This window comes from Chroicocephalus ridibundus, chromosome 7 (assembly GCF_963924245.1).
Source record: "Chroicocephalus ridibundus chromosome 7, bChrRid1.1, whole genome shotgun sequence".
NCBI lineage: Eukaryota > Metazoa > Chordata > Aves > Charadriiformes > Laridae > Chroicocephalus > Chroicocephalus ridibundus.
The window spans coordinates 46,866,532-46,889,139 of NC_086290.1; the positions used below are offsets into that span (position 1 = coordinate 46,866,532).

The 22,608-nt window shown below is 50.4% G+C and overlaps 1 pseudogene; it reads right to left on the reverse strand.

The window, feature by feature from the left end:
• LOC134518399 (eosinophil peroxidase-like) lies at window positions 1-18,754 on the reverse strand (annotated as a pseudogene).
• Window positions 18,755-22,608: the final 3,854 nt, after the last annotated feature.

A 22,608-nucleotide genomic window follows, 5' to 3' on the forward strand; every position in this document is an offset into this window, starting at 1 on the left:
TCAGGATGAAGTGAGAGGACTGGATTCTGAAATGGGAGCAATTTCCACTGGAAACGGATGACAAAATAGCTCCACTGGAACAGACTGGAACAAGCTATCAAAGGCCAAAGGGTTGGGACTGCTCAGTGCCAAGGAGCACATCAGCCACCTTCAAAAGGAGACCAGTACTAAACTGAACTCATCTAGTGCATACAGTCACTACACAGTTCAACAGAGGCATTAACATTGATATTAAAAAATTCAGAGGGATTCCAGGGTAAATATATTAGAGACAGGTTATCAGGACTGAGGAAACTGCATTTATCATGCTCTGGCTGCAGCTCTATGATGAATCCCTGCATCGCTCAGTTTTACAAGGCACAGATTAGCTTTGGATACCTACTTATGAGCAAAGACATAGCTGGGCATTTTCATAATGATGGAAGAAGAAGAGTTTCTACAAGAAAACTTGTACTGACTCATGAAGATCTCTGTGGCGTCCAGACAGCCCTGACAGAAACGTAAAGTGACACCCTGGAATAGCTTGTGCTATAGGATTTACATACAGGGGGTAGTACAGACAGGTGAAACATGGGCTGGAAAATAAATCGGTTTATCACTTTAAATCACAGAAAAATCGAAGCGGGAAAGGAGCCTTGGAGGACTGCACTCCAACCAGTTACTCAGAACAGGGTTAACTCCAAAACCAGGTTAGCTGGGTCAGTTTGGAGAATCTCCAAGGATGGAGATCCCATTAGCTCTCTGGTCCCTGTGTCCACATTGCATCACTACCGTGGAGAATAGTGTTCTTTGTCTAATGGGAATTTCCCTTGTTGTAACCTTTGTCTATTACCTCTTATCCTTTTACCGTGTGACTTTGAGAAGCATCTGGCTTCACAGCTACTCATTAGGAGGTTGAAGACTGAAAAGAAATCACCTCCCTCTGCCTTTCTCTTCCTCAGACTGAGCAAATCCAGCTTGGTCAGCCTTTCATTGTACATCATGTGCTCCAGCCTACTGACCACCTCGGTAGACCTCCACTCCAGCGAGGTGTAGTCATCACTGGGAGAAGGTCCTGAGCAAGGCAGACTCAGGATGGACATCCACTCCCAGAGCTGAAAGAGCTGGGGAGGCTGCAGGTGGGAAAGAAAGTGAGCGAGAGGCCCCGACAGAGCTGGGAGGGAGAGCGGCGTTTCTGAAATCAGCAGCAGAGGCTGAACAGGGCAAACGATCCCATCCCAGCTCCTGCAGGACGCATTCACCATCTCGGTGGCTCCTTGGCCAGGGAAGGCGTGCTCGGGGCAGCCCTATTGCAACAGCCCCCGTCCTTCCATAAATGCATTTCATGGGTTTGATTAGGCAATCAAGCTGATAAACTAGATTACATTTTCCATATTTCAGCCTTTTCAGGTAAAATTGGAAAAATAGGTTCTCTGTGCTTAGTGCACACAGAAAGATTTGAGCCAGTCATTTCCTCCCCCTTAAGTTAATCGCTGAAGTCAAAAGATAATGAATGAGACCTCTTCTGCCCCCAGGGGCTGAACAGATTGCTGGAGGTGCAGATATTAGACAACTAATGCTAGAAAACTAAAGTTAGAGAGACTGAGACACGCATCCCCCATGTAGTCGGGCATCTCACACCCATCAAATCTGTTGACTAAGCCCTTGTATCTCTCAACACGAGGAACTCGCCCAAGAAACAGTGGGCTTCAACCCACTCCTAGGGCAATCTTGCACGCTTTCTGCCTTCAAAACGTGTCCAGGCTTATGTTTATCAGGTACACACCTGGGGCATCAACGCAGCCCCAACATCGCCCCTCCACCCTGGCCAAGTGCTGGCAGAAGTCAGTATCTACGCCTGTTCTTTTGCTCCAAGGATCTCATGTGGACTCTTACCATTTTGAGGGTGATAAAGAGGAAATTATTGTCAAATATTTGTTGGAAATAAATCCTGCGCCAGCCCCTTTCTCTGAAGAATATTTCATAGAGCCACACGACACAGGAGTATGAGTCAGAGATTCCAGCAAGAAATACCTTCTTTCATTAAAAATACACAGGTTCTTGAACCTGCTGTGTCCAATATGCCCATGCAAAACCTACCACCATCCTCCGCTCACCTGTGGTTACTGCGCCTTTTACAAAGCGCAAGGAACATTTTGGCCTCAGCTCCAAATTGCAATTTATTGATGGATAGGAGTAACACAGCCAACTACAGAGGAAGGAGAAGGCGCTTTTGATCCCTTTCGAGAAAAGATATTGAGGGGACAAAGTTGGCATAAGACTAGATTCACTTTAAATTTCTTGTGCTTTAAGATTGTTTTTATCTTTGCAGGACACATCCCACCACCTCCACAGCCCAGGGGCAGGTAAGTCACTCTGGCTCACGCCAGGCTGCAGGAATAACTTGTCACAGGTTTCCATCGCACTAGATGATGCCTTAGGCATTCCAGACTAGGGGCAAAAAAAAAGATGAGAGAGCATCCTGCTTCCATGTGAAGAATTTCTTCATTCCATATTCAAGCAAATCCTGAAATAGGGCATTTTAGACAAGTTTATTTGAGGTACATGACAGCTATTGCTGCTTCACTCACAGGCACTATGAAATTAGTAGATTTTCTCTGGAAAGAGAAGTATGTACTTCTTTTAAAAAAAAATATAAACCAAAACATGAATAAGCAGTCATTCCAATGCCCCCATATCTTTCTATGTAGGATGGAAACTTTGAAAGGAGGGTCCAAAACATGTTTTTGACAGTAAACCTTACTGAAACCCAGTGTAAGTGAAATTGCCTAAGCCAGCAGTCGGTTTGATTGGGAATCAGTCTCTGGATAACTCATTTTGCTTTGCTTTGTGATATTGAGTGATTTCCATAGATCTGTGACATCTTTTTCATGAAGCTCTTTTACCGCTGGACTCCATCTCACTGAAAAGGCTTCATGCAAATTAAATTCAGCAAATGACAGCAATTCACGAATCATGCCCAAACATTTCAGGCAATAAAAGCATACACATGGTAAAAAAAAAAAAATATATTAAAAAATCCATCTCGGTAGCTTCCCAAGTCCAGACTTCTGGGGACTTCTCGGTGTTCAGCATTAGAAGTCACCAGAGGCTTCTTCTACAGGACATAAAAAGCAATGTGTTAACAAAAGAGAAAAGGATATGCCATAGTTCCCTGTTATCTGGGGAACTATAACTCCGGCATTAGTCCTGATTGCTCTAAACACCTCCAGGGATCCCTCCTTGACTACAACATCCTACAGGTCTCACTTGTTCTGGCACCATGAAGGTGGCACCTAAAGATTGTACCCAGGCTCACTCTCAAACTGATAATCCCATAGCCCTCTGGAGAATATAATGAACCATCCTCACGGAAACTGGGAGCCGACAGCAGATGGAGTTGTTTGAGCTCCTAATGATTGCTGTTAGCTGCGGAGATTTGTTCCCTGTTCCTTCCCAAAGCCTGGACATGGTTTAAGAGCGTGGCAGGGCCTGACCGTCAGAGCAAAGGAAAATTGGTATTTTTTTCAGGAAAAGGCATGGCCCTGTGGCACTAAAGCAGCCCACCTTTCCCAAGGGAGAGCCACTCTTGCCTACAACTGCTTCCCAGGGGTTTCAGAGAGCTTTTTGGAAGAAAAGCATTAAACCTCAAGAACTTTACAAATCCTGAAGGCAGCTGAGGGAAATACTGTAAATATAGGCGAAAAAACTTTCCTAGCAGAAGTCAAATTCTCTTCCATAAAGTGGGAATCTGTATTCAAGTGCAGAGCTGCTTTTGGCCTGACGAGGATGTGCCGGTCTGCCTGCTCAGAGCTGTGCCAAGGACAGACCAGCCACCTGGACAGAAAGACTAGCCTGCCTGACCTAGGCATCACCTCCCGTGCAGAAAAGCATGGGCACAAACAGTGAAGAGCCAAACTGAAAAAAAGTCTGTTCATCGGAAAACTCCCAGAGCAATGCCCTTAGCTCGGTCTTGCAATGCCGACGCTGGAAAACCTGGGTGCTGGAAGAGCTGCTCACAGCGGACTTGATGAAATCGAGTACCTAAACACGTGTTAGACATGTCCCTGGCACCTATGTTCAGACCTGATTAGGCAGCCCTGGTTTAGAGCTTTGATCCACATAAATGGATATCCCACATGTCTGCTGTTCAAACCTTACACCTTGCTCTGTAACTTCCTCAGTCCTCTCCGACTTCCAGGCTATGAGGTCTCACTTTGGGACCTGGTTGCAGCTCACAAAGCCAAAAGGGTATTAGTTGGCCTTGCAGATGCATCTTGGTGCTTCGGAGACATGAGTGTTGTCACACATTATCTGTGACAAGGAGGTCTTGGCCAGTGAAGAGCGCTGCTGAGAAGAAGAAAACCCTGCTGTTCTCCCACCAAAACCTGCAGGAGAAAGAAGATGACACAACAGATTTTCCCTTCTGGCTTCTTCACGTTCAAGGCTCCTGCAACATTATTTCCCATTAACACCAATAACACATTTCTTTTGCCAAGAACAAATTTAAATTTCTGTTATTTAAATTGAGAGTCCTGAAGCACCAGCTGGATAATGTAAATTGCTTTTCTGCCGTGGGTATATAATGAAGTTGCAATTGAATTAAAGCCTTTCCCTGTGTTCCCTCAAACAAAGCACAAGCACCCTCTTTCAAATAGAAAAGTCAGCACATACTGAACGCCAACCGTGCTTACATCCCCAGGATTGCCGTGCTGGAACCAGCCCTATAATTATTGTCTTTAAAAAAAAAAAAGCGTTCTTGTCTCCTGCCATAAGGAGAGGATTTCTAGATGTGCTTCTAGATTTCTGTTTGCCTTTAAGCGCCCCATACTGGGTTTTGAGCTCATAGTAAGTCTTTCTAGGCAGAAAATCTTCCCAGAAATGCTGGCCTTGATCCCATTTTCAGGTGATGTTTATAGCCAGTACAGGGGCCTTGCTCCAGAAATGCAGCTTAAAATGGGGTATATAACTCACTTCTGCACCTGATGCCCCTGAGCAAGTTCAAGGAGGAGGAGGACTTCAGGTATGTTGAAAGCACAACGCTGCTCAAATGATTTTGCTTGGCAAGCAAACCCCCTACCCCCCCACCGCCCCCGTCTCCTGGTGCAGGCGAAGCCCAAACACGTCAGACCACAGGGTTCCAACTCACAACTGGGATGGAAAGGAGAAACAGGGACAAATCATCTCTAAGACCCCTGAGAAGTGCATAAGCCACTGCGATGGCGCAAAGCTGTGTATTGCAAACTCAGGAGATGGGAGGATGGACAGATGTTCGACTTTAGCAGGGCACGGCAGCCCAGAAGGAGAGGTCCCACAGAGAGGGGCCAGGGACACTGCCAGTGCCAGGGAAACAGCTTGGGCTGAGCTGGGACTGAGCCAAGGAAGAACAATTAATTTGTTTTACTCCCTGCAAAGCCCGAAAGTGCGCTGGTCTTTCAGAAACATCCCTTGGTCTGTAGGCAAATTATCAAAACTACCCCAACCATGAGCCACCGCATGAACGGATGCTGAGCATCTACTGCCAGTGCAAGCCATTTAGCCTGATTAAACCTGACCACTTTTTTTTGTAATTGGTGAAGTCACACCACCCTGGCTTTCCCACCTTTAGAGCCGTACCTGTTTTTCTTGTTAACATATTTATATGTTTCCCTTTGCTGGAGTGAGCTGCTATTTGAACACGCAGTAACACCGGCCTCCTTGAAACTACTTATCTGAAGAAGGGCAATCCAGTTTGGACAAGTAGGGAATGGGAAAGAACATTTGAAAGAGTAATATAAAAAAACAAAACAAAACAAAACAAAAAAAACACCCAAACTGGAACAATTTCCAAATCTGCGTAAAGAAATCTGCATAAACTCCAGTCTCCTTCCCTCCTTTGGGGTTTGTATACCCAGCTCCTCTCTTACTTGATGAACATTCCTGAACTGAGTGCCAATGAGACGAGCCATGAGAGGACCAACTCCGCCTCCATGCACAAAGAGCCCCAATCCAGATATCAATATTCTTTGGTGTCCCTTACAGCTGCATGAACTTCTCTGCCAGACCACGTTTCCTCAACGCTTGAGGGAGTATCTCCAATCCAGAGGGTTGTGCGAGCCCACAGAACTGTCTCCAGGAGTTATAACCTGCAAGGAATTGGGTATCAGAGCAGACAGATGTCAGTAATGTGTTTTCCCTTCCTGGAAAGATTTTTTCCTCTCTTTTCCCAAAGCTGGGGCACAGGTAGGTTCCCAATATGTTTAAAATAATTTTCTCAACTTTCCTGTTTCTGTTCATGCCATCGACTTTCCACTCCTCCAGAGCCAGTTCATCCTGCCTGGCATTTCAATGCTGTTTGTGGAAGAACCATGTTTTTGCAAGCGATCTCTGCTCGTGGGAGTTGCTCTATCACCCTCCAGTGCCGTTTTGCCGTTCCACTCAGCAGCAAAGCAGGTGCCTGTGCACAGGCTCCCGAGACACGGTGTGTCTGAAACATCCTCCTGGTGAAGTGACCAAGGAGCTACGGGAGACCCATGTCCTGCTGAAGCTGCAGAGGGGTGACCTCAGGGCATTTCAAATAGCAAAGGAGACCTACGTTCAGGCGCTTGCTCCTCCGTGTGCTGTGCCTAGCCCAGGCGAAGGGTCTGGGAACGCCTAATGGCTGCCTCATCGTCACTGTGACCCAGGAACCCTATGGGAGCTCAGGGAGCACACAGCCTCAGATACCTTCAGACAGAACCACTGGAGAGACGCCCTCACAAAACTTGTTGATCTAGCCTTCATTGATAGTGAATCAGGACAAGATGTGGATGTTAACTCTTTCCGTACAACAGGATAGCAACCAAGTACTTCCCCACAGCTGGTCTCACTTGTGTCCCTGTCCCACAGGGACAAGGCATCCCACATTGCAAAGAAAGCTCGACATAGCTTGAGTTACCTCACATGGGAGAGGACCGCCGGACTTTGCCAGCCAGACTCATTTTTCTGTACTGCAAACAGCTGAAAATCCACAGGACCACAACCGGTGCATAATTCTGCATCTCGGTGGACAGGGCACGTCCCCCGCTAAGGGCAATTTGCAACTCAGTGTCTTATCAAGTGACCGCTTCAGTAGAGGAAGAGTCTATGGAGCATTAATGCGTCCTCCTACCTGCCAACTCGGTGAACTGTTAGGGGCAGAGATGAGATGATGATGCAGCATTCATCTCTGCTGTGTGCGGGATGTCTGAAAACTGCGTAGAATTCCGCAGATTGAGAGATCTCCTTGGATTGTTTGATAGTGGCGTCATCCAGACACTATATGCTCTATCTTTTTCTCGTTTGATTATCAGAAAAAGAACCAGGAAGCTTTTTTGATCTTGCTATACCATCGTCACATTCATAGGCTGTTTAACATCCAGGAGTACGGTAGCGCTCGGGGGTGGGCTGAGGCCCAAAGGCTAGGGCATAAACACAAATTCACACTGGAAAGACACGTCAGTTCCACTGCAGCAGATCAGCAGGAAAACTATGAATTTAGGATTTGTGATTCAGATCAGGTCCTGCACAATAGTGTTCCTAAATAAAGCACGGAAAAATCACAGCCTTCTGATGCAGCAAAGGCAGAGCAGTCCTGTGACCTGACCGTGCCCCTGGGTGTATTGCGAAGCCCCTGTCTGGGCTTAAAGCCTGTGAATCCAGCACGCTTTTCATCACAGTTTCAAAGCGAGCCCTATTGCATCTCCCAGGACGTTACTGACACAGCAGCTCCAGGCACTTTCATCAGCCTAATGACACTTTGAGGCAACGACACACCCACGAGCCAGTTGTAAAGTCCTATCAACAATCTATTTCCCAAGACCATCTTGCAATGCCATTACACTGGTTTTGCATCTGGCAGGGCCCTGAGAGTGGTTCTGACTTGCTTTTGTCCTGGGACACAGTCTTTATAGAGAAATTATGACAAGATTTTCCTCACATATTGTGATCTGCTCTTCCAGTCACGCGTGGCTGGGCTGGACCACTACAGATGCTTGGAGAGAAGCCACGGGGCACTTCTGGCCCTAATTCTACCCCTGCAACCTTGTTGCGGAACTACTTTCCCAATTTTGCCTTTTGAACAGCAATACAAATGAGTCACCTACTGAACACTTGACTCCGGTCTGTGCCATGTCCCATGTTCTTCTGGCCGTGTGCCTCCAAGCGTCTCCTCCAGCTCCACCCAGGCTCTACTTCATCGCTCAACCTCCTATCCACTTACCTATGGCTGTACAGAAATGGTGAAAAGGCTTGGGAAAGAGTAATTTCAGCCAAGCACGGGCTGGAGATGTTTCTCAATGTTCTGTCACAAGAGTGCCTGATTCCTGCTTGTTTTTCTTTGGAATTTCTGCTCCCACAGCCAGCTTACCTGGGAGGCTGGGATCTCTGCCACACTGCATGTTAGGCACAGGAAAATCAAACCCAATCCCTTCAACCTGCTCAAACATCTGATCCCAGAGCTCATCCACGACCATTTGCTGCTGTGTCATCAGCTCGGCACAATTAGCCATCAGGCTCTGGAGAAAGGGGTCAATAACCACCTGCAACGGTTACGCGGGGACTCGTGAGCAGCGCGGGGTGGCAAGTGGGTGTGTAAGAGGCTCTGGAGAGCTGAGCGCAGCTCATGTTTAATTATAAGCTTCTACTATGAAAGAATCAATTTTCCTGCACTTAAAGACTTAAAAAGAAAATACCCTGAATAACGTTCTTAGAGTCAGCAATTAAGCAATCAGACTTCATAATAAGATGGGCTGCGCTTGACTGCAGAGAACAGCTATACTGGGAAAAAATCTGGCTGGTAGTAAAGGTCTTTTAATACATTTAATGCAAACTGCTTTTAAGTTTGACTGAAGCAGAAGCTCATCCCACAGAGGGCACAAAAGGCTGAATGAAATAAACTTACACTGCAAAGGTGCAAGAAAGGCCTTGTCTTCTTTAACCATCCTCTAGACAGCAAAGAAAGTGTTTCTGAGTAGAGGGAAGCCAAAGATTCAGGGAGACCCCTCTGTACTTGTTATTTCAGGTATTTCCAGGTGATTTTGTTTTGTCTTAAAGGGGCTGCTGAAAAGAATTTGGCCATTTGCATCCCAAAATATTGCACCCTTTGGACACCCTACTCTAATAAATTAATCAACCCGTTAATTCTGCAAGACTGCAAGACAAGGCAGCAGAGCCGGGACATACGACATGGTGGCTGGTACCTGGATCATGGCTCCCAGGATCTTTCGTGCCTCCTGGTAGAGCTTCTCTCCATTCCAGTGGGGATTTAGTGTCTTCGGCTCTCTAGCCAGGCGGTTGTGCTCCTGCACGAAGAGCGTGTGCGTGCACACCAGCTCCAGCATCTCATTTGCTGGAGAATCACCTGGGAGTATCACAGGTGAGCAGACTTGGTGCTTCCCATGGAAGGAGGTGAACGTCACATTGGGAACCACGCACAGAGAAATATTTAGGTGTCTCAATATCCGCCTCGTGAAGAAGACAGGTAAGAAACACGCAGGAGGAGAAGGAAACCAGGGTCTGGGCCCCAAGGTCTGGAGAGCACCAGTGAAAAGCCAAATTTCTCCCGAGGCGGCAAAAGCCAAGATGCCACCATGGTTGTGCTCAGCATCCCAGAGAGCCAGGGAAGGTTTTTTCTCAAATACGGGCTAGGAGCATTAACTTAAGAAGCTAAATACAAGAAGGTGTTCTCCATGTTTCCGTATCAGAGAGACAGTCTCACAGCCCAAGAGGAAAATGCAAATGTGCAGAGGGAAGTCAGGATGGCCAAGAGAGCTCTGTAAGTTCCAAGGCATCCTTCAAACCAGCTGAAACTACAGCCAAAGCAAGGTGAGAGTCACAATCAAGCTCTCTGGTGGGTAACAGTAAGAGCAAAATGAGTCACAACTTCAAGGAACAAATTACAAATGGCATCATTATGAAATATTCAATCCTTCTTCAAACATTTAGGGCAGGAAACCAAAGAGCAAGCAGGTGATGAGAGCATAAAGAGGCACTCATAGAAAAGTAAATATGTCGTATTTAGTCCCCTAGTCCCATAGTAAATAGAGAGATTTTCTCCTGCATTCAGCACAGAGCCCTTTTCATTTGCCGTCAAAGGCTGCCTGTAAGAGACTGCGGAAGAAGAAACAAAAGAAGCACTGTGAGGTTTCCTCGAGCAGAATGCATCTACCCAGGGCTTCCAACAGAGCTCCAGTAGGAAATCGCTGAACCCTGTTGGGCAACTGCACACATAAAATTCCCCCAGTTCTCAGGGACCGGAAAAGTGACAAATAAGACACTGGATTTTCAAAGGAGCTTCCGAGCCAGCCTGAACCGTTCACTATAAATTCATTGATGGCTGTGTACCCAGCATGGAACAGCAACTGCTCCAGCAGCCCTTAGTCCTGGGGGCTGGGAGGCCACCTCGGGAAGCATCCGATACGCCTGCCCATTCTGCTTCTCACTGGGCGCCAGCCTTTGGCCACAAGTCCCATGTGGTCCTCACCAAGGAGAGACCTGGGGAAGCAGCTGAAGACATAGAGCAATGGATGAGACAGATGGACAGATATGAGAGGCCAAGCTAAACATAAAACACCAAGAGATCTTTTAAGGTGCTGGAGGATGATACCGAGCAGAGGTCTCCCGCTGGTCCCACCACCAGGTCCTCGTCGTGTCCAATGACCATGGGGACGTTGTTCATAGGATTTCAGGCCAGATATGTAGGGGTCCAAGGGACCAGAACTCATCTCCACAGTAGATGAGATCTGTTGTGCCCTCAAGCTTTCTCTGGCAGTGCCATGAGCAGCCCAGTGTGACCAGAGCCAGCAGGAATTAGCCAGGAGGTCCTCCTAGCCAAAAAACCCAAACAACCAGGGAGTGAGAGACTAATTATAAGGTGTATCAGAAATATCCCTCTCTGGACTCCCGTGGGCTTGTGGCAACCTCCTGGTCCTCACTGGCAGAGGCCGGGGAGAAAGGAGCAACGCTCAAGGTTCCAGGAGGTCAGTTATTTTGTCTCTGTGTGCTGGGGACAGGAGAAGACAGGCAAACGGCAGCAGATGGGAAGGCTGTGGTGGCTGTGCAGTGTTTTGGCTGGAGGTGAGCATGGCCTTGGGAGGCTGTGTCCAGGACAAAAAGAGTTATTTTGGGTTGAAGAAGTGGTCAAGAAGATACCAAAAGGCCTGTGCTGATGCCCTGGCTGGTGTTCTGCCAGTGCACCCCCGGCCTTCTCAGTGGTGGGGACACATTTTAAAAGGTCACATTGGCCTTTAGCTGTCCTCGTTCTCAGACCAGCTGGGATCTAAGCTCCTCTCACAGTGCAGCAGCACAGGCAAACGTTTCATGGAGGTGACCCAGCCCAGCACTAACAGACCTGTGCCCATCCTGACGGAAGAGAGACAGCCACCAAATGACAAGTATGGACAAGCCATTGCCTTCAGGGCAGTCTGCTATTGCTGTGTTTGCTCGGCTCCATCATGGCACTGGTTCCCAGGTCATCTCCAGCAGCCCCGTGTGCCCTCTGGGCTCTACACCAGCACTGCCGAGCACAGATGGGATTGCTTCACTCCAGGCACATAGTCACAAAGAAGACTTGGAGGTGGTGAAGACCATTCTCCTACCTAGCACAGCCCATCTCAGTCTCTCATTGTGTTTTGCTATGCTCTATTTTCTACTTAAATAAGAAAAACAAACAATTAAAGAAATGAACCAGGGCTGGTGGAATTGTTCACTCTGGATTTCGGGGTTAGGGGTGCCAGCACCCAACTTACCTGCAAGAAAGCACGGGATTTTAGCTTTAAGGCGGGGGTCCTTCTGCATGCTGTAAAAGGGCATATATGCCTTCCCACTGTCAGTGAAATTCCAGTTAACAGCCAGCAAGCCCAGCTGGCTGGTCTGATCCCTCGGTTTGTTGGCCAAAGGCACTTCGCTGCCGTACACAACGCTGCCGTCAAGGAAGGAGAAGAGCATGTTGATCTGACCTCGAATTGCTCTGCCACTGGTACAAGGAGGAGCTGAGCGGAAGAAAGGAAGGCAATCTCTTGTGTTTTTCATTCATGGGTCATCAGGTGGGATCTGCAGAAAGATAAAAGAATAATTCATCACCAGTTCAGGGACAAGGAAACTGCACTGTGATACTACAGCCGTAAGAAAAGCCAGGCGGGAGCCATTTCAAATGCAGTCCCCATGCTAGACACTGTGGAGATCAGTCATAAACCCCAGATACGAAGGGTCCGATTGACAGCCCCCTATTTTAGGACTCCAAGTCCCAGATACGCATGAAAGCCTGGAGACGCCTAAATTTCCATAAAGTCCTATGGATACCTAAACTTTTCCCCCTGAATATATACATATCAGACTGAATCTTTAAAGCTCAGGTGTTCCTATCTCATGTTGGAGTCCATAACGACGTCGTGGACAGTTGTCATCCAGAACTTGTGACCCTGCCTGCATTCTCAAATACGCGCTGGGCAAATATTCAGTGATGCTCCATCCCTTCACGGTTTTCCCTGAAAGGAAATGTGGGTAGATGGGAGAGTCAGAGCTGCAGTACATCTTCAAAGGCAGAAGAGCAGGGCTGCGGGGTGGACATGTATGTCAGTAAGCATTTATTGGAGCAGAGACTGCAATGTGACTACCGTACTGATGCCTTAGCCACTATTGAGAGATGCTCATCACTTCTTTACCCCATGCACGACTAAACGGGCATGGATTTGCTGGGGTTGTGACACCCATACGCTCCTGCCTCTGCCACATTTACTATGATCCAGGCAACATTGTGCCTCCAGGCTCTGAGCACAACGTGGGTCCTGGAGATGGCGAGATCATTCCCCCGTATGGGTCTGGGTCAGGAAGCACTTTGAGGCCCTGCAAAGGGGCAGAGAGAGACAAAGTCCAGGGGAAAGCGGAAAGATGCAGCCTGATAACAGAGACCCTGGGCTCTCTGGGGGGGTGACTGGGGGGTTGCCCCCCCCCGCCCCCGGGGGCTCAGTCCCCAGCACAGAGCTATTCACGTTTTGGGCAAAGCGCTAGTTCAGGTACAACACCAAGAACCCTCGAAGCAAGACTGTAATTAAAATCCCCACACATCTAGGAAACAACAGTGTGGGATGTAAAACCCCAAAGAAGGCATCCTACATGGACCATCCCTGGGGATGTGGGTCTAGTTCTACTGATGGAGGACCCATCCATCCACCCCCCGGTTGACACAGCCCCCTCACCTGTTGTTGCACTCACCAGTGATCGTTCCGTGGAAGAGAGAAACGTCACAATCTATTTTCTTATCCTGCTGGTCACATCCGTTTGCCTTGAAAATCACCCCCAGCTGAGCTGGTGTCAGCAAGTCTGCCAGGTAACAACAGAGAACAAACACGCAGGAACACACCGGCCCTGCCGGGTCTGCGGTGCCTCCCAGGCTCGGGGAAAAGTTTTCCTTCTTGTACCCTTGAAATGGTTTCTTATCACAGTGTCATCTGGAAGGGCACAAGAGGCTGCCATTTAAGGTCTTCCTGCTCAAAGATGTGCTGAGGATGCTCTCTAGAGCTGCAGATTACTTTTTCTGGTTTGGAAAGCATTAAACCCAACAAAGTTGGAGTCAAATCTTATTTATAATTACATGTTGGGCCTCTGCAGGATGATTTTCTAGCTTAAGCGATCCTTTTTCTTTCCTCTCCCTTCCCTTTTTATCTCCACCATAAATTTCAAAAAGCTACAGTCATCCTGGTGGTGTGTTAACGGGTTTTTTTCCCCCTCTGAAGCAGCCAGCAGCGCGTACCACCACTGTTCCGAGCTGCCTGGAGAAGAAACCATCAGGTGGCTGGGCTGCACAAGGGGACGCTGGCTTTGCATTTCCACCGAGCACATGTCCCCAGGCACGGGAGATCAGTGGCTGAGTTCAACCAGAAAAACCTTCCCGGCTATTGCTGCTAGCGCAGCACTTCCTGAGTCCCTTGGAGGTTTCCTAGTCACTGCTGCCACCAACAGTTTGGGTCACAGCATGGTTCAAGAAGCCACTGTGGCCTCCTGGGCAAGCGGATGAGAGGTGGTAGCCGAGTGGTCTGGAAAATCTCTGGAGCATCGGTGTTGGAGTATCGCTCTTGGATGGAGAGGCTGGAGGCACGCACAGTCAGGCCTGTCTCCCTCTTCTTGCTCACTGCGTGCTGCAGTGATGCTGGACTGCCCCATGACGAGTGTCTTGGCCTGCCAGTGCTTTGCTGTAATGCTGGGGATCCCCATGAGTCCACCTTTACGCGGCAGGAGCCCTCCCTGTGCCGTTTCTCTTACTGCCTCTAATTTGCCTTCTGCTCTCAGCAAACTGGTCTAGGCGGGAGGCCAGGACTGCCACCTCATGGAGGACGTTGCTCCTTCAAGAGATGCTGGAATGTCCTTTCACATTGCTCTGTTCTCGTACCACCCTGTTCCCAGCGGGGGGCAATCTGACTTTGGCTATTGCTAGCTGAAGTCTGGCAGAAAAACTGCTTACCTTGGGGTTGGGCTATTGTGGGTCACATCCTCTGTGTTTGCTCATTCCCTACTCAAGCAAAAGAATATTATCTAGCAAAGCCTTACAAGCTTTGACCCATTAGCACATTAACCTCTGTATTGCAGAAAGGACCAGGCAAGTGAGCAAAGCACCCTCATTAACTGATAACCCCCCAAATTATTTTTTAAGATGGAAAGAGAACACAGGAAAATAACTCATCTCTGCCTCACTGCAGTCGCATGGGAGGGATTTGAGTCGTGGCCCATCATAACCCCTTTGGTTCCCTCCTCCCAAGCCCCAGTGACCAAGCCCTGCATCTTCCTCCTCTGCCTTCCTCCCAGCAAAGTGAGATCCCTACCCGTGACACTGATGTCCCCCCTCACAGCCCATCGCGGCTTCTCCTTGAGGAGGGCCAGGGTGGTTTCCATGTAATCTGCAGCTCGGACGGCAGCCCAGGTCCCTGCCACTGGCCGTTTGAAATATCCCAGAAGCTCTACTGGGGTCAAGGCATCATTCCGTAGGTGGTCCTTTATGCTGCAAGGGAGAATAAAACAAAATCTGTGGGACTGAAAAGGGGCAAAGCCAAGAGTCCCACAGGTCACACACCCGTGCGTCGGGCACCCCAGCTCTCCTGGCGTGTCATGAGTCTGAACTGCAGACAGAGGCAGAGTCATCCACCTCCCTGCACGGCAGCCGTAAGAGACCAGGGCTGCCCCGGCCACCTTCGGCAGAGGAGCAGAGTGAGCTGCAGGAAGGGAATCTCTTAAATTGCCCAGCTCCACCTGCCAGAGGACAAATCTTAGGTCTTTGCAACCTCAAGGCAACCAAACCTCACTCAACTGTTACCCAGCTCATCGGTGTCTGCAGATGCCAGTCTCCATCCAGAGGTCTCAGATGTCTCCAGCTCACCCCGCCTTAATGCTGCTGGAACCTCTTCTCAGGTGGAGGGGTGCCTAAGCCAGTAAGGGGTTTCAGAGGATGGCTACTGAAGGAGGATATGGATGGGCTGGTAGGAAGCCATGTGCTCCCGAACCACGGTGGCAAAAGCCGGGCTCTCCTGTCAGATCCCACAAAATGTCCTCACTGCAGCCTCCAGCGGTTTGCTCCCTCCGTAGGAGGGAACCACTAGAACTCAGCAGGAGCCTGCACTGGCTCCAGCCCTGTTTGGAGTATCCTTAAGGGGTGGAACAGAGCCAAGCCATACTAAGCCGCGGGCGTACATGTTCCCATACACACCTACGCCTGCGGCCGAGCCCGGCCCCGACTCTCACGGTCACGCGTGCCCCTGTAGGCTGTGTCCACCAGCCACTTGGTCTCCTCCACGCTGCTCAGGAGGGACACGTCTGACAGCTCCGCTGGCAGATCCTGGCAAGGGAAAGGGAAGAGCAGTGGTGAGAGCGCTGTCTCCCAGCTGGGAGCATCCCAGTGCTGCAGTGGGACTCTCTTCGTGCCTCCAGCACCCAGGGATATCGGCACAGCAGCACTGGAAGTAATTGCTGCTGCTCGCTCTCCAGAGAGGGAGACAGCTGTACATACAAATATTCCTCAGGGGAGTCCGAGAGAGTCACTCCTGGGCACGAGAAGGGTGGGTATCTCCATCAGTGGAGGCTTCAAATAGCCAGCATGAGAGATGTAGGCATCATCCCTCCTGCCATTTCACAGGCGAGCAGTTGCTATTTCTTCAAGATATTTTGCAACCCCAATTACTGTGATTCATCTTATTCTACGCCTCCAGCCATAGTTGCCTCCGGAGAGCCTGCGCAGCCACCGCTGGCTGCCATAAGAAGCCTTAAGAGCCCAGCACTAAGAGCTCTCATCCGCTGTTTTCTCATCCCTGTCTTTACTTCCCCCCACTTTTTACCCTAGGTTGGTTATAGCCACGTTGTCAACATGCCTACAGTGGGTTTGGGTCCTTCCCCATGGCACCAGCTGGCCAAGGACCATATATATCCCCCTGCCCCCCAAGGCAGAAGAACACACAGCCCCGTTTCCCCACTGCTTTCCCCAGTCTGTCCTGCAGCCTCCTGCCACCCTCACCGCTCCCCCTCTTGCTCAGAGGAGCTCCCAAAAATGAATTATGTCCCCTTCATCTGCTGGCCGAGGGTCACAGAACAGGAGGGGACAGCCCCTGGTGGGGCTTCCCTGAATGACAGCATTTTCCTACAGCCTCTAGCGGAGAAGAAAAGTTCAGAAATCAGCGCTAAGGGGATAAATATCTCCAAATTCTCCCAGATTCTTTAAAATATCTTCCCCGATCAACCCAGAGTTCATCTCTTCGACAATCTTGGTGAGAAAAATTGTTGCCTGGGCCACCATTTGAGACAAAGGAAAGGTCAGGCATCTGCTTTCCATAAGAATTTTACATTGTAAATTAACAGGCAGAGGTCTCTATATGTTTTGGAGCAGTGATTCAGGGCTGGAAGAGCGCGGAGCAGCTGCCCCATCCCCAAATTCCACAGGCCCTGGTAGCTCCGACTCACCAAACACGGCAGCAGCTGAAGCAAGTTCACTCAAGGGACAATAATTCATTTCTCACTTCGAGAGAAGAAACCAGCCCCCCCAGCCAAGAGGAGAGTTTGGTTTTCGGCCTCCGTCAAACACAGCATGAAGCGGGTCAAGGAGCTGCCAGCCGCCGGCACCGCAGTGCCGCGCTTGCCCCTTTGCCCAGTGTACCGGGAGGGAGGTCGGACCATGGGGATGGAACGGTTCTGAGAACGGATCTCTTCTTTAACACGATTTTAAGAAAACAGACAGGACGTTAACTGATAAAAATGTGAAACAGCCAGGACTGCTGCCGCAGTAGACACTCTCTATGCTCCTTCTGACACCTCTTCAAGACTTTGCTGCTTATGACAGAATAATTCAGGCTCTTCTAGACTTAACTTTAGCTTTCCTACTCAGAAAAGCCCCTGATCTGCAAAACCTGAGGAAAGGACAACACCGTAACAAGAAGATACAGATGCCTGGAACAGCCTGAGGATGATCAGCAACTCCAGGGAGATTTCTGCCTTCATCCCTGCAAAGAAGTGCAAGAAGTGAAGAAAACCAAGGCTCCGTGGATCTCGCCACCTGTTGGGAAGGCCAGTGCCCACGCTGCTGATGGCAGGTGTTGGGGGAGCTCATGAGGTGTCCCTTTCCCAATGCAACGCTCCCCAGGAGCAAGTGTCCTTGCGGTGGCACATGGAGAGGGAGCTGCCTCCTGCCCCAGGCACCTCAGGCACTGGTGGGAACACACTGATTTGGGACTGTGGGGGCAAAACGAAAGGGAGCAGGACGCGCTGCCAGCGCCGCGGGCAGGCAGCTTGGCAAGGGAACCCAGGCAGCAACACTGACTGTGCTCCTTCTGACACCTCTTCAGGGAGGGCGGGTATGTGGGGTTAGAAGAACTGGAGGAGAAAAGGGATCAGCCAGAGCAGCACGGGAGGTCCTCTACACATAGGCATTTGGGATGTTTTTGCCCAAAGCTGGCCCACTCACCTCCCAAGGCGGCTCCAAAGCAATCAGCTCTATAAGAATGAGCCAGATCTGTGGGCTGTGCCTACTGCACCTCACTTAGCGCCCACCATGGAGCTGCCAGCAAAGGTTGCCCAGAGTCCACCCTAAAACCCCGAGCAAAACCCATTCCCTGTGGAGGAGCCCCCGGTGACAGCAGCGATGTGGTCCAGCCACATCATCCTCGCTGTGCTCCAGCTGTTCTTGGTGCCCGGCAGACGGTGGCTCTGCCAGCCCTGGACCAAGGTGGGGGAAGCCGTCACGCAAGCGGAGGGAAGCTCAGACCTCAGCTGGGTGATCCAAACACGGCCCCAGTCCCTCACCTACGGTACAGAAACACGTGCTCCATGAAAGCAAAAGCAGGTGTGCAATGGGCCGGGCTCTCACCTGCGATCTTCTGCTGTCCTCACCACGCCGGCGGTTTTATCTGCAGCAGTGCACGTGTGGGGGGCTGACCCACAGGGCTTGGAAACTCCCCCACGGGGGCCAAGGCAGCCCATCAGCCAGCGCCCACCCCAGCTCCTGCACACCCACCTGGGAACACGGCCTGATGCTCAAGCAGAGCTCCCCCACTTGCGGGTTTGGGTTTTGTTTGTGGGGGAATATGTAAGGCAGCGCTTTGCCATGCTTTGAGAGTCTTGACTCCTTCTGGGGACGTCTTACAGGGACAGGGTTCCTTCCCCCATGGCGTTCCTTGTCCTTTGCTGCTCTTAAAGGTCGAAAAAGATGTCTTCGTATCCCCCTATGGAGGCACCAGCTCCAAAGGGTGTCTGCTCTGCTCAGCGCTCCCCATCTCTCCTCCCTAACCTGCCCTACCCCGTGGTCCATGTTGTGCTCTGGAAGGGTCCATGAATGCTGCTCCTTGTGCACTTCCCTGCGTAGACAGGAGCAGCAGGAGGAGGCACCTGGATGATGGTTTGGACAGGCTTCACCAACCTCCAGCTGCTGATCTAGAGCACGGGGCAGCTCACAGGGTCTCGCCCTGGCCCAAACCGCAGTTGTGCTGGGGGGCTCATCGGCAAAGCGCCGCCTCTGCCCCTGGCCAAAGCCCCTCTCCCTGTCTGAGCGCAAATCCAGCCAACAGACGAATCCTCGCCGTGTCACAGCTGTGCCGATGAGGCAGGGCAGCGGGACGCTGCTGGGTCAGGCAAAGGATGCGCTTGAACAGGCTGGCGGACAGAGTCCTCAGCTTGCTCCTAACTAATTGTGCTTTGCAATCGTGTTTTTCCTCCTGTAACAGAAACTCCTTGGTCTAGCAGTACAGACCGAGAGCACCCAAGTCTCTGCCGGGGTTCCCCCGGGGTGGGTTAAATGAATGTCTTGAGCTGAACTCTTCCCTGCGCGGGGCACTCAGAACCGCAGAGGTTGCCCAGTGCCTCCAGCAGCGGCTCTGAGGGCGTCCCCGTCCCCGAAGCTGGGCTACTCGCAGGTGGAGCCATACCTTTTGTCGCAGTCTTGGTCCTTCCGTGCTTTAAAGAAAATCCACAAAGCAAATTGCAAGCCTCGCAGTGACTCACAGGCGAGGCTGCACCTGGAGCACAGCTCCTCTTTGCAGAGCCCTGGTCCAAAACAGGTTTTGACAAACGGGAGGGAATCCACCTAGAGCTGGGTTTGGTCAGCCTGGAGGGGAGAAGGCTCAGGGAAACCTCACTCTTGGCTTCAAGGGTCTCCTGGGAGGTCTACAGAGCAGATAGAGCCAGAGTCTTTTCCAAAGCGCACAGGGAAAGGACAAGGACGTGGTGCTGCAAATAAAATCCCCGTTAGACCTAAGAAAAACACCCATGAGAGTGGTGAAGTGCTGGGATGGGGCCCAGAAAAGGGCTGGGATCTACTTCCTTGGAGATAGCCCTCACTCAGGGCAGTGACCATCCCCCTGTACTGGGCACTGGTGCGGCCCCACCTCGAGGGCTGTGTCCAGTTTTGGGCCCCTCACCACAAGAAGGACATTGAGGTGCTGGAGCATGTCCAGAGAAGAGCAACAGAGCTGGTGAGGGGTCTGGAGCACAAGTCTTGTGAGGAGCGGCTGAGGGAGCTGGGGGTGTTCAGCCTGGAGAAGAGGAGGCTGAGGGGAGACCTTCTCGTTCTCTGCAGCTCCCTGAAAGGAGCGGGTAGCCAGGGGGGGTCGGGCTCTTCTCCCAAGGAACAGGCGATGGGACGAGAGGAAACAGCCTCCAAGTTGCGCCAGGGGAGGTTTAGGATGGATCCTAGGAATAAATTATTCACCAAAGGGGTTATGAAGCATTGGAAGAGGCTTCCCAGGGAAGTGGTGGAAGCGCCATCCTTGGAGGGATTTAAAAGATGGGCAGACGTGGTGCTGAGGGACGTGGTTTAGTGGTGGTTTTAGCAGTGTGAGATTCATGGATGGACTCAATGATCTTAAAGGTCCCTTCCAACCTAGACCATTCTATGATTCTATGAACAAGACCCTGCGCAACATCCCCTGGCCTTTGAGGTAGCCCTGCTATGGGCAGTGGGGGAACAAAGATGCAGGAGATGCCCCCACCCTACACCTTTCCATGATCCTGGGAGCTCAGTGTGTCCCAGACAGCAGCAGTGTATCTGCCCGAGCTGCCACCACCACCAGCGTGGCCCTGCTCTTGAGCAAAGGGGCAGCGTCGGCAGATTTTCGAAGCCATTCCTGGCATGCTTCCTCTGCTGTATCACACAGCTCACGGTTAGAAGAGGGTAAGGATTTTTCAAAGGTTAGCGAGACAGTTAGTGCTTATCTGTGCTGATAACTGCATTTCACAATTAGGAACTTACTCAACTGCTCTCAAAACTGCTTCAGAAACCATGAAAGTGGGAGGTTTTGAGAGACGCTTTGTGTCTTGAATGTTCACTTTCCCCAGAGACCGTGCCCTGCTCCCAGATAACTCTGTATGGGCAAGGCCATGTCTCTGGTGAGCCTTCTGCCTTCAATGCAAGTGCCGAGCCCTCGTGCTCCCCACCTTCCACAGCAAAGGAGAGACGATATGCCACTCCTCCAGAGCAAGGGAACAAGAATATGTTGATGCAAGCAACAGTGCCTCAGAGCAGAGACAAACAGTGCCATCAACACCTGGGATGCAGCACAGCAATTAAAGTAGAGGGTGCAAGGCAGAACATAGAATCATAGAACGATTTGGGTTGGAAGGGACCCTAAAGCCCATCCAGTGCCACCCCCTGCCCTGGGCAGGGACACCTCCCACCAGCCCAGGTTGCTCCAAGCCCCGTCCAACCTGGCCTTGAACCCCTCCAGGGATGGGGCAGCCACAGCTTCTCTGGGCAACCTGGGCCAGGGGCTCACCACCCTCACAGCAAAGAAATTCTTCCTCACATCTCATCTAATCTCCTCTTTCAGTGTAAAACCTTTCCCCCATGTCCCATGGCTCCCCTCCCTGATCCAGAGTCCCTTCCCAGCTTTCCTGGAGTGCCTTTAGGGACTGGAAGGGGCTGGAAGGTCTCCCCGGAGCCTTCTCTTCTCCAGGCTGAACAACCCCAACTAGATGATTTTCTAGATTATATTTGCAATTTACCTCCTTTTTTTTTTTTGTTTCTTGTAGCCTTTTGTGTTTAGCTACCAAAGCCTGAAGGTGTTAAACCTTTTTCAAGAAGACTCCTCTCAGCTTTTCTGTAAAGCCTGCCTGCTGTTGGGGCACCAACTGAATCGGGGTGACTTCGCTAAACGATGAGTCCGTGTCTATCACAGCAAAACGTGCCGGGAGCAGCCAGGCACACGCCTGGGGAGCAGAGAGACAACAGGCACCTTCTGGTGGCAGGGGCTCAGCCGAGGAGGGAGGACGGGAGCACCAGGAGCCATGGAGCCGTCCTGCAGGGAAGGGCTGTAGACATGGCCTCCGGCTCTGGGCAGACCCCAAACATTGAAGTAGGGTTTGATATATTAAAGCTATAAACTAATTGAAGTAGGTGCTTAATATATTAGAACTGTAAATTAGAGTAGGAGCTTAATTTAAGAGACTGGGTGCCTTAAGGCTATACAAATTGCAGATGCAACAGTTGTAGTACTAAATGTCAGAACTTATCTCCTATTTTTTAAAGAAAGAATGCTTTAGGACAATATAACCTTGTAGTAGAAGCTTATCTCTCAAAACAAGGGGGCCGGGGTTACTGAGGAATGCAGAGACTAGTGAAAGCTAACACTTTTGATGTGCCAGCAAGAATAAAGAGGTAGAGCAGAGGCCTGCAGTTCCCCCAGAAGCGATGAAGAGGAGCGGAGGAAGCAAACGACCACCATATGCCTCTGAAGACCACCGAGAGACTCTAGTGCAGATGCGGGAGTGGGCAGTAACCTGGAACAATGAGTTAATGAATAGGTAATCATTTCTCGGAAAACTAGTGAATATGCATACAGAGCATGTATTTAAAGTGTACACCTGAATCAGTCGGCGCGCACATTAGGGGGAGCAATCCCCTGTGCGCCTGGCGCTGCAATAAAGAATACCTGCTGAAAAGTCACCAAGGCTATTGAGTCTTGACTTCGGCATTTCATGGCATTGACATTACAGCCAATGCTTTTCTTCCTAAGGGTTCTGTTCTTCCGTTCATCCCCTGATGAACTGATAAGAGCAACAACAGATGGTTTCTTTCAAACGACCTTAAACAACTTGCTTAGGAAACTCCAGCTGGTAAATTCGGTTAGAACGGCAACCAACTTCCTCCAGGGCAGGGCAAGCTGAAGATAA